This window comes from Strix aluco, chromosome 16, assembly GCF_031877795.1.
Source record: "Strix aluco isolate bStrAlu1 chromosome 16, bStrAlu1.hap1, whole genome shotgun sequence".
Classification (NCBI taxonomy): Eukaryota; Metazoa; Chordata; class Aves; order Strigiformes; family Strigidae; genus Strix; species Strix aluco.
In genome coordinates, this window is record NC_133946.1 from 20,535,991 (window position 1) to 20,545,961 (window position 9,971).

The following is a 9,971-nucleotide window of genomic DNA, read 5'->3' on the forward strand; positions in this document are numbered from 1 at the left end:
GTTTTATAGATGCAGCACGTTGCTCTGTATATTTATGGGAATGGCTACAGTCGTCTCGTAAGTTTAGGTGTTGCTAGACTGGAAGATGCTGGCTTCACTCTGAACAGCAACAAGAGTTTTCTGTAGCTCCAACAAGGGGTGGTGAGTCCATGTGCACACAGAAACCCCTGTTTACATCCCCACTGTAGACTCCAGCAGGTGACCTGGTGACAAAGCCCTGGCTATGTCCGAAAGGATGTTATTTTTTTTCAGACTACATTAATGGAAAACTTATTTCCTCTTCTGGCAACAATTATAAAAGTTAAAGAAAAAATAAGCACTGTTTCCAGTTTGATTAGGGCTGGGTTTGTTATTTCTTCTCCATTATAGTATTTTCCGGTTGTAGGTGCTTCACTCAATAAAACAAAATGCTGTCTTTGGAAAGAAGAAAGTTGGGTGGTCAAATCGTGATAGGACGCTTCAGGAATAAATTTACTATGTTAAAGAATTTTGAGTGCCAGTGTCTTTTCTGGAAACCAGCAGATACATGGTGACTAGCTCCAATAAATGTAATTTCAGAAATTTATTATATTTTATATTGTGAAAGACCAATAGATAGTTTCAACATCAGTTCCACTTCCTAAATTAATACTACCATATCAGGCTTAACCCTCACCTGAACATGAAAGGTCTCAGATAATAAACTTTTATTGTTTTCTAATTGCTTATCAAAGGATGGTGATGATGGCATTATTTTTTAAAGGTGTAAAAATTTCATTCACTCGCATGTTACTCTGTATCTAGGGTGATTTTTGTGACTTCTGCTGGGGAATTTTTTTCTGAAGAAAAAATTTTTTTTCTATAAGACTGAAAGATTTTGAGCATACGCCAGGCAATGGATGAGTTTATTTCAGCACGCGTTGGCAAGAATCAGTAGTCTTTAATTCCCAAAGTAGTATTCCTAAATTGTTACAATTATAAAAAATCCCCTTTTGCTGATTTTGTAGATGTTCCCACTTTGGGATTAGTAGCTTTTACATTTCCAATATCCCGTATATGCTCTGACAGTACAGTCTTAATATCGCAAACATTTTTCAGTTTTCACTGAAAAATTGTAGTTATTAAAATATTTATGTGATGAGTGGTTTTGTAAAAACCATATCTTTAAGAAGCAAAACTTGAACTTTAGACTTGAGTTACGTGCAGAAGCTGCTGCTGCATCGCAATCTCTGGGGCTTTGCGCTGGTCCAGACCTCTGCCCACAGCTGCAGGGTCAGAATCCAGCCCTCAGCCCTAAGCCTCCCTATTCAAAACCACCCCTGCAACAAAACCTTGCCATTGATGGGAAGCCAAATCCAGCTTAAGCTGAAAAAGATACAGCTCTAGCTGAGCAAATGGTGGTTTGTCCCTGTATGCCTGTATGTCCATTCTTACTTTATTTGCAAATCTGACTTAAATACTGTGGCAATGGGTAATTTGGAGGACTACAAACATATAACTACAGTTGAAAAGTCCGTCACCCGCTTGACAGTTTTACTTAGCCACGCAGGCATTTGGGGTTTTTTTGCTTACTTTTATTCTGCAGTACTTTTACATAGACCCAGCGTAAGCATTTCTGAAACGGACATCTGGGAATGTTTATGTGCCAGTGACAAAGCTGAGTTGTTATATATGTTCTGGCTCTTTAGCAGGCCTGCCAGGCTATAAGGCACCTTGGTGCTGTGAAAGTTTTAAAGCACAACTATGTTTTGTGCTATAACTTACATATAACTTATGTTGGAATTTTAAGCTGGAAATACTGTGCCCAAATCTCTACTGTCAGTTCTGTCGATAGCCCAGCGATATCACCCACTGAGGTAGAAGCATGAGGAAACAGAAAGAAATACGAGGAAGGAGCTGAAGTAAATCATCAGGTGTAATGAGCTTGATCTTTCATTTATGGTAATGTTTTATCTTCTGTTTACAGATGCTCTGTCGCTGTTATTTTTACTGCTGGGAAGAAATGAAGTTGTGCAAAGGGGTAACAGGTTTCACATTGCAAATGACACTTTTCTATTGGCACGGGCACCCAGAGAATTTGTTTCCTTTGTATGCTGAACGGGTAAGTATCTTCCTGTGACATCTTTGAGAGGATCAATCCCTTCCATCTGTGCAGGAGCGTGACCTTAAGCACTAGCCACGGTGCCTGGCTGAACTTGCTGTGAGGCGTACCATTGCAATCAATATGTCATCACCTCTGGCTGATGTCACAAGTCAGGTTTCACTGACAATTACAAACCCAGAGTTTTGAACATCACAAATGAATGTATATAGGAATAAAGTTAAAGATGTTTTCTATCAAAATCTTATTAATTTATAAAAAATACACATATTCTTAGTAGCAGATGGTCAATAATAGATGATAGATGGCCTCCTCTGTGTAAATTAATGGCTGTAATTCACTTGAGGGGATCTGCTGATGTCATAAGCTGCCAGAGTGCAGCTTGAGTGATTTATTAACAGCTGCAGAAATCCTGGAGTGAATTACATCCTTGTATTCACTTAGGGTCTGCAGATTGTTATTTATAAAATACGGAGGTTTGTATTTCTTCATTATTATAGGCATCTTTTCTGTGACTCTAATACAGGGGCATGGTGCAGAAATGATGAGTATAAAAGCTCAGCTCCCTGCCTGCAGTGAAGGCAGATTTTCTCCACTAGCACATATCAACAGCAACGCTTTATTTTTAAAATAAGCCGATCAATACCTGCAGAGGTTTATGTATGTCCTGTTTTGGGGTCGTCCCCTGTGTCGTCGGCAACCCCTTCCCCCCCCCCAAAGTAATGTCAGTACCTTCTGATCCAGGAACCTCTGTCACTCAGTGTTGTGGTCACTGCCTCTGTGCACATTGGTCTATGTCTAAAACAAAAAGAAGAGGGATGGGTGCTAAACAGGAATAAGTGCTATCTCTAATAATAACTGGATTTTTCTGTTTAGGAAGAAGGCAACAGATCCAGAAGACTAGAAAAAGGACCTGGAAACCAAAATTCTTTGTGTACAGGGAAGAGACTGTCCCATCTCCTAACACTATCCCTCTTCACAGAGAAAACCCTTCCTTTCCTCCTTAAAATTCCTGCATGGTGAAAGGGAAAATTTTCTCACTATGGATCGCAGGTTTACCACACCCTTTTAACGTGTGAGCATATGCAAGCAAATGAAATAATATTAATTTCCATTCCTTTTCCCCCCTCCCCCCAAAATAGGAGGTGATGAGGACGATATTAAATCCTGTTTCTCAAACAAGGGATACATTTCCAAAAAGTAATGCAAGTTGTAGACGGAGAGGAGAAAGGAGATGAGTGAGAATAAATGATGAAGAATTGCAGGAGGGAACAATCAGAATTCGTTTGCAAATAACTCTGCATATTATTTTTGATAAAGATACAGAATTTCTCAATGGAACTCACAGTGAATATTTGGATGCCAGCTAGATTCCAGTGAAAACCTTTCCAGCCTTCTCTCTTCTCCAAGATTAGTTTTGTTTGGTGATAGTTAGATTTTGCCAGTCCTTGGGAGAGTGCTGCAGTTACTGTCCTTAGCAAGGAATACTGCTTTGGTACCAAACAAATACTGCTTTACTCCTGCTTTCCCTCACCAGCGTCTGTCTGAGTGACCTGTCTCTACTGAAGAATAGAAGTAAGGCGATATTTGTACAGAAAATAAAGGTTAGAATTTGAAGCAAAACAGGCTCCATAAATTGTTCACTGCCTTGAAGCAAAGCCCTTTGAAGTCATTACTAATTTCAGTAAGCCTGTTATTGCTCTTACAGTGTCATGGACAAAGTCCAATCACATCAGGATCCCACTATGTTAGATATTATACAAACGCACAGAAAAGCATCAAGAGACAGGAAAAAAATAGCTGTTTCAAAAAAAAAAAAAATAGCCTCCCCTTTTTTCCTACTTTCTGGAATGAAATGCTGTCCTTTGGATGCTTTTAAAATTGCTTATGGATCCATAGTAGCATATATCCAAAAGCTTGACTCTCCTTGCTTACCTTTAACTGTGTAAGAATTATACAGAGAGCAGATGACCAGCTGGACCACAGTCTGTCCATGATTTGCAACTTCCAGGTCAGTTCTGAAACAGGCTCCTTCATTTCCTCTCAAATTGTAACTGAATCCACCTCTTTCCTTGCCAAACTGAAGTTAGGTTGATTGGGTTTTTTTTTTTTCTTGTTTCTACATGTTTACTTGCTTACTTCGGACCCAGTTTATATGGAGGATGCTGTGCAAAAAAATTGAGAGCTTGGTATCACCCTTAAGTTGTATTGATCTCCGTTGGTTTTATGCTTTGGAGGGAGGAGTTGTTACTATCTTCCCAAAGCTCCATTGTCATTCAGAGTTTTATTATATCGACAGGGATTTTTAATTTTCTTTTGTCATACCAACAAGGAAGGCTACTAGTTCTGTACGAGTGCTATGCACCAACACCTCTCACTTGTCCCTTTTATGGCCAGGCTTTTCCTCCCTGTACAGCCTGGCAAATCACTGTGAGACTGTGGGGTCCCAAGGAGTTATGATGTACAGTATTTCTGCCTGTTCCTGCATTATTTCTGCAAGTTTTGAGATGATTTGCTCCATAAACAACAGTGAGCTGCCCCCGATTCCTCTAAATGGCAAAACAGAAGTGGTTGTGACAGCTGATCTAATCTGAATGGCTACCAAAAGAAACACTGTACTATGTATTATCTGTAGATCCACGGGAAGTAGCAGGGGACCAGGTTCTGCCATGCAGTCTCTCTGAGTTGCCTGGACTGCACCTGTTATAGGGAAGGAAGGAATTTCATTCATCCACTACAGATTCCTAAATCCAAAATTATGGTATTTGCAGTTTTGTTACTGAACAGAGTCTTCAGCCACGTGGACAGCAATGGGATGCTTTGTTTCAAGTGGTAGAACAGAAGCAAACACATTTCTTTACCTTGCAAGCTTTGTTACTATAAAAGTTTTTGGTTCTGTTTTTGTTTTTAAAGTACAGGATCGTGGAAAATTTCTGATGGGTACTGCAGAGCATGCTGATCAAGGCATTATTTGTCCATATAAATTACCTGTATTAATTATGTGACACCTAGAAAAACTAGTGTTTGTTTCTAAAATGATCCAAAGAGCAGAAAAGGGGCAAAAAAAGACCCCAAAACATGCTTGTTTCATATTTTTGTTTGCAGATTTTCATGCACTGACACTGTTCTGCTCATTATTCATTGTAGAACCTAATAGTATTTTCTTCTTATCACCGCTTTTGGTTATATTGGAGAGATACGTGGATATTCATGTTTCTCCCTCTCCTACCAGAGTCCGGCAGGCCTTTGGTTTCCTCCTGATAGAGGGTGGTTTTCAGGTGCATTTATTTTTTAATTCATGGGACGCTGACTCCTTTTATGCTCTATCCGTACTAAAGAGTTACCTCACAGTGAGCGCTGGATCCACATGCGAATCATGTATCCCTTCTGACAGAAACCACACAGGCACTTTGCCAAGAGTAAATCCCTTGAGAAGGACATTAAATCAAGCACAATGTTCTGTTTTCCCTGTGGATACCTCAAGCTCTAGCTATTGTTTCCAGAGAGGCTGCTTTAGCCAGCAATGGTGCAGTGAGAGGAGAATAATTTGTGTGCCTGTAATTTTAACTTCATGTCCCAGGGTGGCATAAGAATCTTTCCTCTTCCGGAAAAAAAAAAAAAAAATTAAAAATTAGAAAAATGGAGCATTTCTATCAATTGTCAAAGAATGAGTGCATCTCTGCAGTGTTCCCATCAAGCAAAATTTACTGTGTTCATGACTTACTTGGAAAGGGGAAAGGTTGTCTTCCACAATGTGATTACACATTTCAGAAGCACGCAAGAGGTTAATTTAGGGGAGGGAAGGATGAGGAATTAAAAAATTCTGTCCTTGTCTCCTTCATTCATCTGTTTTGGGGAAGAATAAAAAAGTATGAGCTGAAGTAAGTTTGGACTGGATGATTTATCAACATCTGCAACAGAAGAAAACCACCTCCCTTATGAGGACAGGCTGAGAGAGTTGGGAGGGTTCAGCCCAGAGAAGAGAAGGCTCTGGGGAGACCTTAGAGTGGCCTCCCAGTGCTTAAAGGGGCTACAGGAAAGGGGGGAGGGACTCTTGATCAGGGGGTGTAGGGGTAGGATGAGGGGTAATGGTTTTAAACTGAAAGGGGGTAGATTTAGATTAGGTATAGAAAGAAATTCTTCCCTGTGCGGGTGGTGAGGCCCTGGCACAGGTTGCCCAGAGAAGCTGTGGCTGCCCCCTCCCTGGAAGGGTTCAAGGCCAGGTTGGACGGGGCTTTGGGCAACCTGGGCTAGTGGAAGTTGTCCCTGCCCGTGGCAGGGGGAGTTGGAACTAGATGATCTTTAAGGTCCCTTCCAAACCAAACCATTCTTTCTATGATTGTATGATGCTATGAAAATGGCTCAGGATTTAATATGTGCTACTATTGAGCATCTTTTTTTATTGCATCTCTGTTATGACGGAGGCTAACGTCTTACAGAGGTAGCTTTGAGACCAGGTTGGAAGGAAGCCAGAAAAAATTCTCTTTAAAAGACAGCGGGTTTTTGTTAGGCATTTGGATACAGTAACCAGCTATCAGTTATGTGGGAAAAACCACTTTGGTTTTAATTGAGGTAGAAAGACATACACCAATCTTGGTGTTTCCTTGGTGATACGATTCTATGGGTGCAACGTATTTGCTTTGCTGTACCACCCTTACAATTCTGCAGATGGGAGCGTCACACCCTTTTACAGGACATTGGCCCTGGAAGTACCTTCTCAGCCTCAGGAGAGGTCCATGAAGGTCCTGTAGAGATGGAATTTTCTGTGACTTTCCCTTTGATTTTCTCAATCACTAGCTATTTAAGGTGCCAAGCTTAGGCTGATTGAGAGAGGTTGTTGTTCTGCTCTTTCTGTAATTAGAGATCGCTGTAAAATGTCACAAAGTGGGCACTCTGTCTCTAGCTGGTTTTGAAAATTTTGGTCATAATGCCCGGTTAGCTATTTTGTTTGTATAGTGGTGGGTTCTGCTGGAGTCTCTGGGATAGATAATGAGTTACTTTGGTTACTCAGAGTGGAAAGAAAAATAGCTCGTTTGTCTACGCTTACTTTTGAGGCTTTCACTCAGTGTGCCTGTGATAAGAATATATATCTCAGTGCAATGGAATTACAGCTTTGATAACATCCTTCCTTAAATATGACGGAAAGTCTCTCTGGATTCCAAAGAGCAATGCAATAAATCTGCCTCTGTTATTATTACTTCAGGAGCTGTCATAATTGACCTGCTTCCTGCTGACTGTAAAACACATTGAAATATGTCACTGGAAATGGCCTTTTTACTCTCCTTTCAGTTCTGTCTAGAACTGAAGTTTGGAGAAAAGCATCTGGCTACTGTCATGGATGGATACGAAGGTGGCTTGATGGCTTTGTTCTAAGCTTTGGAAAGACTCTGTTAGTCATTGAGGCTGAATGGAAGGCAAGAGATGGAAGTTTTGGCTATACGCATCTTTCCATACAGGCAAGTGAGAAATCACCAACACATCTGGACTGGGCTTTACTTTGGCAACAAGGAGTTTTTGGCTTGAAAGGGTTTTTTTCTCCTTTATGGGCTCCATCCTGATGACTTTGGCCTTGGTGTGAAACCGCAAAATGGCAGAAGTAAGAGACAGTGTTGCAAGCCCTGAACTTGGTGAGTGGGGCTACTACTTTTAATGACAGAAGGATGGGATCGAACTCAAAAAATTGGGGTATAATGTGTTCTAGGTGTGCCTGCCTATTCTTCTGACTTTGTTTTTCTGCAGAAGACACCTTTCTCTTGGTCAATCTCAAAAGCTGTCTGGCTGCTTTTCCACTTAGTCGTGAAGTGCTAGCAGTTTACAGGAGGAAGCATTATGAAAACGCAAGCTCCTTCTGCTGAAAATGGTGCCATTAGAGGTTAGGGAAGGACTGGGATGACAGATTCCTCAATGCGTTCTAGTTTTGCCTGTGAAACACTTCACTAATGTCCTGTCTCCCTCTATTAGTTCATTGTCTTTCTAATCCTCTTTTTTATACCTATCAGGAAGTTAATGAAATCTACCCCAAAAGTTTGCTATGTGATTTAAGAGTGTTTAAAAGCGCATTGCAAATGAAGTAAAAGGTCCTCCTGAAATTCAGCCTTTCACATTCTCCTCTTCTCCCTTTATTTAGAGGAAGAATAGACCTTCATCCAGCTTTTTATCTGAGCTGGGGAAAAAAGTTCTTTAGTATTATTAGGAGACAAAAATTGTCATTCTTGCTCAGACCATCTAAAAGTAAAAGTATTGAAGCTATAATCTGGAGACTTGCTCCTCAATTGCAAATGCAGATCATACCCACATATGTTCGTTGATTTGATGTGACTTTCTGACATTTCTTCTCAGTTTCCTGACAGAAGTAACCATGGCGGTAGCAGTGCAGGTGATGGGTCTTGCAAGATGAAGGTTGATTTGGCACTTTCATCTTTGTTGAAATCACTGCGGGTTTTGAAGAGCTGGATCAGGTTTATAGGAGGGTATAGTTTTACCAGCAGGAGAAAGGAGGCCCCAGTGTGCAGATACTGCGTTAATGAAGTGTTGACAAAGAAGCAGCCTGTGCCCCAAGACTGAGGGCAGGTCTGGCTCACATACTTCAGGGCTCTGAGTCTGTAGCTGAAGGCCAGTCACTTAAATGCCAAACCCATTTATTTCTTTGAAGAACTCCAAGATGCCTCTGAGGGGAGGTGGAGGGGAACAGAGAAACTTCTTCAGTAATGCACCAGGGTAAACAAGGAGTTTTCATGTTCAAGGTTAGTGAGAGCATGGATGATCAGAGTAGATGCTTGCACACATGTCTACATACAGAAAGCAAATGGCTCTTGCTTTTCCTGTCTGTGATTTGCTGTCCTTCCTCATTGCTACTACCTGAATGCAAGAGAACATCTGACGATAGGGAAACTTTCCTTGAAACTTCTGAATGTTGATGGGAAGCCCCTTTTTCTTTTAAGGAGACCCTGGCTTTTCTAGTCAGTGGTTTTTCACACGAAGAGGAACTTTGTAGTTCTGCTCTCAGAAGTCTGTTGTACCATCCTGTCAGAAAGCTGCTTCTCCAACAGATATCTGCCAACATCAAAGGTCATATCAGCCTGACCTGCCACGAGCAGAGAGTGACTGTTCTCAGGGAGTCCAGAGCCCAATTTATCAATACAGCCTTCTTCACATCCCAATTACCCTGGAAAAAATAACTACTTGCTGGCTTCCAGGCAGCTAATAAATGCTTAGTCCCAAGGAAAGACGACTAGGTTCAAATCTGTAGGCGACATGGCAGGGGAGTTGGCAGGGAAGAGCTGTCTAGGTGGCTGCAGGATGCGTACAGCTTGTGATTTTTTTTAGGGAAAGTTGAAGGCAGTGGGAAGGCCCTGGTTTCACTGAGGACCTTGAGGGTAAGAGCAATGCCTTATTAAATGTCTAATTAGGCTGATAGACTCTGCCTTATGCACTCACAACAGAATTCCAGGCTCCAGATCGGGCATTAAGGACTGCCTTGTGTTCCTGTGCATAAAGGGCACTGTGTGTAAATCCCAGCTGCCAAAGATGTTGCTGCATGTGCAGCGTTGTGCTGAATGCAGAGGGATTAGTGTACCTTGACAGCAAACCGTGAAGGTTTTCCTCAGCTGCCTCAAGAAATACAGCAAGTTTATTCTTCACTTTGAAATAGCTTCTATGCTGAAACTGGGAAGCAGAGAATAATCATCCTTTTTTCCAGTCCAGCTTTGCTTTTGATAGTGTGTTCATCTCCACAAGAAAGCAGAAGAGCTGGTGTGGAAGAGCAACCCCTTTAAAGGACTGCACGACTGAAACCAGAACTTGTTCTTTACTATAGCTCCCTGATAGGCCTTATTTCCAATATGGTCAAATAATATAAATTTGCTTTCATTTTTTCATAGTAGCACCTAAT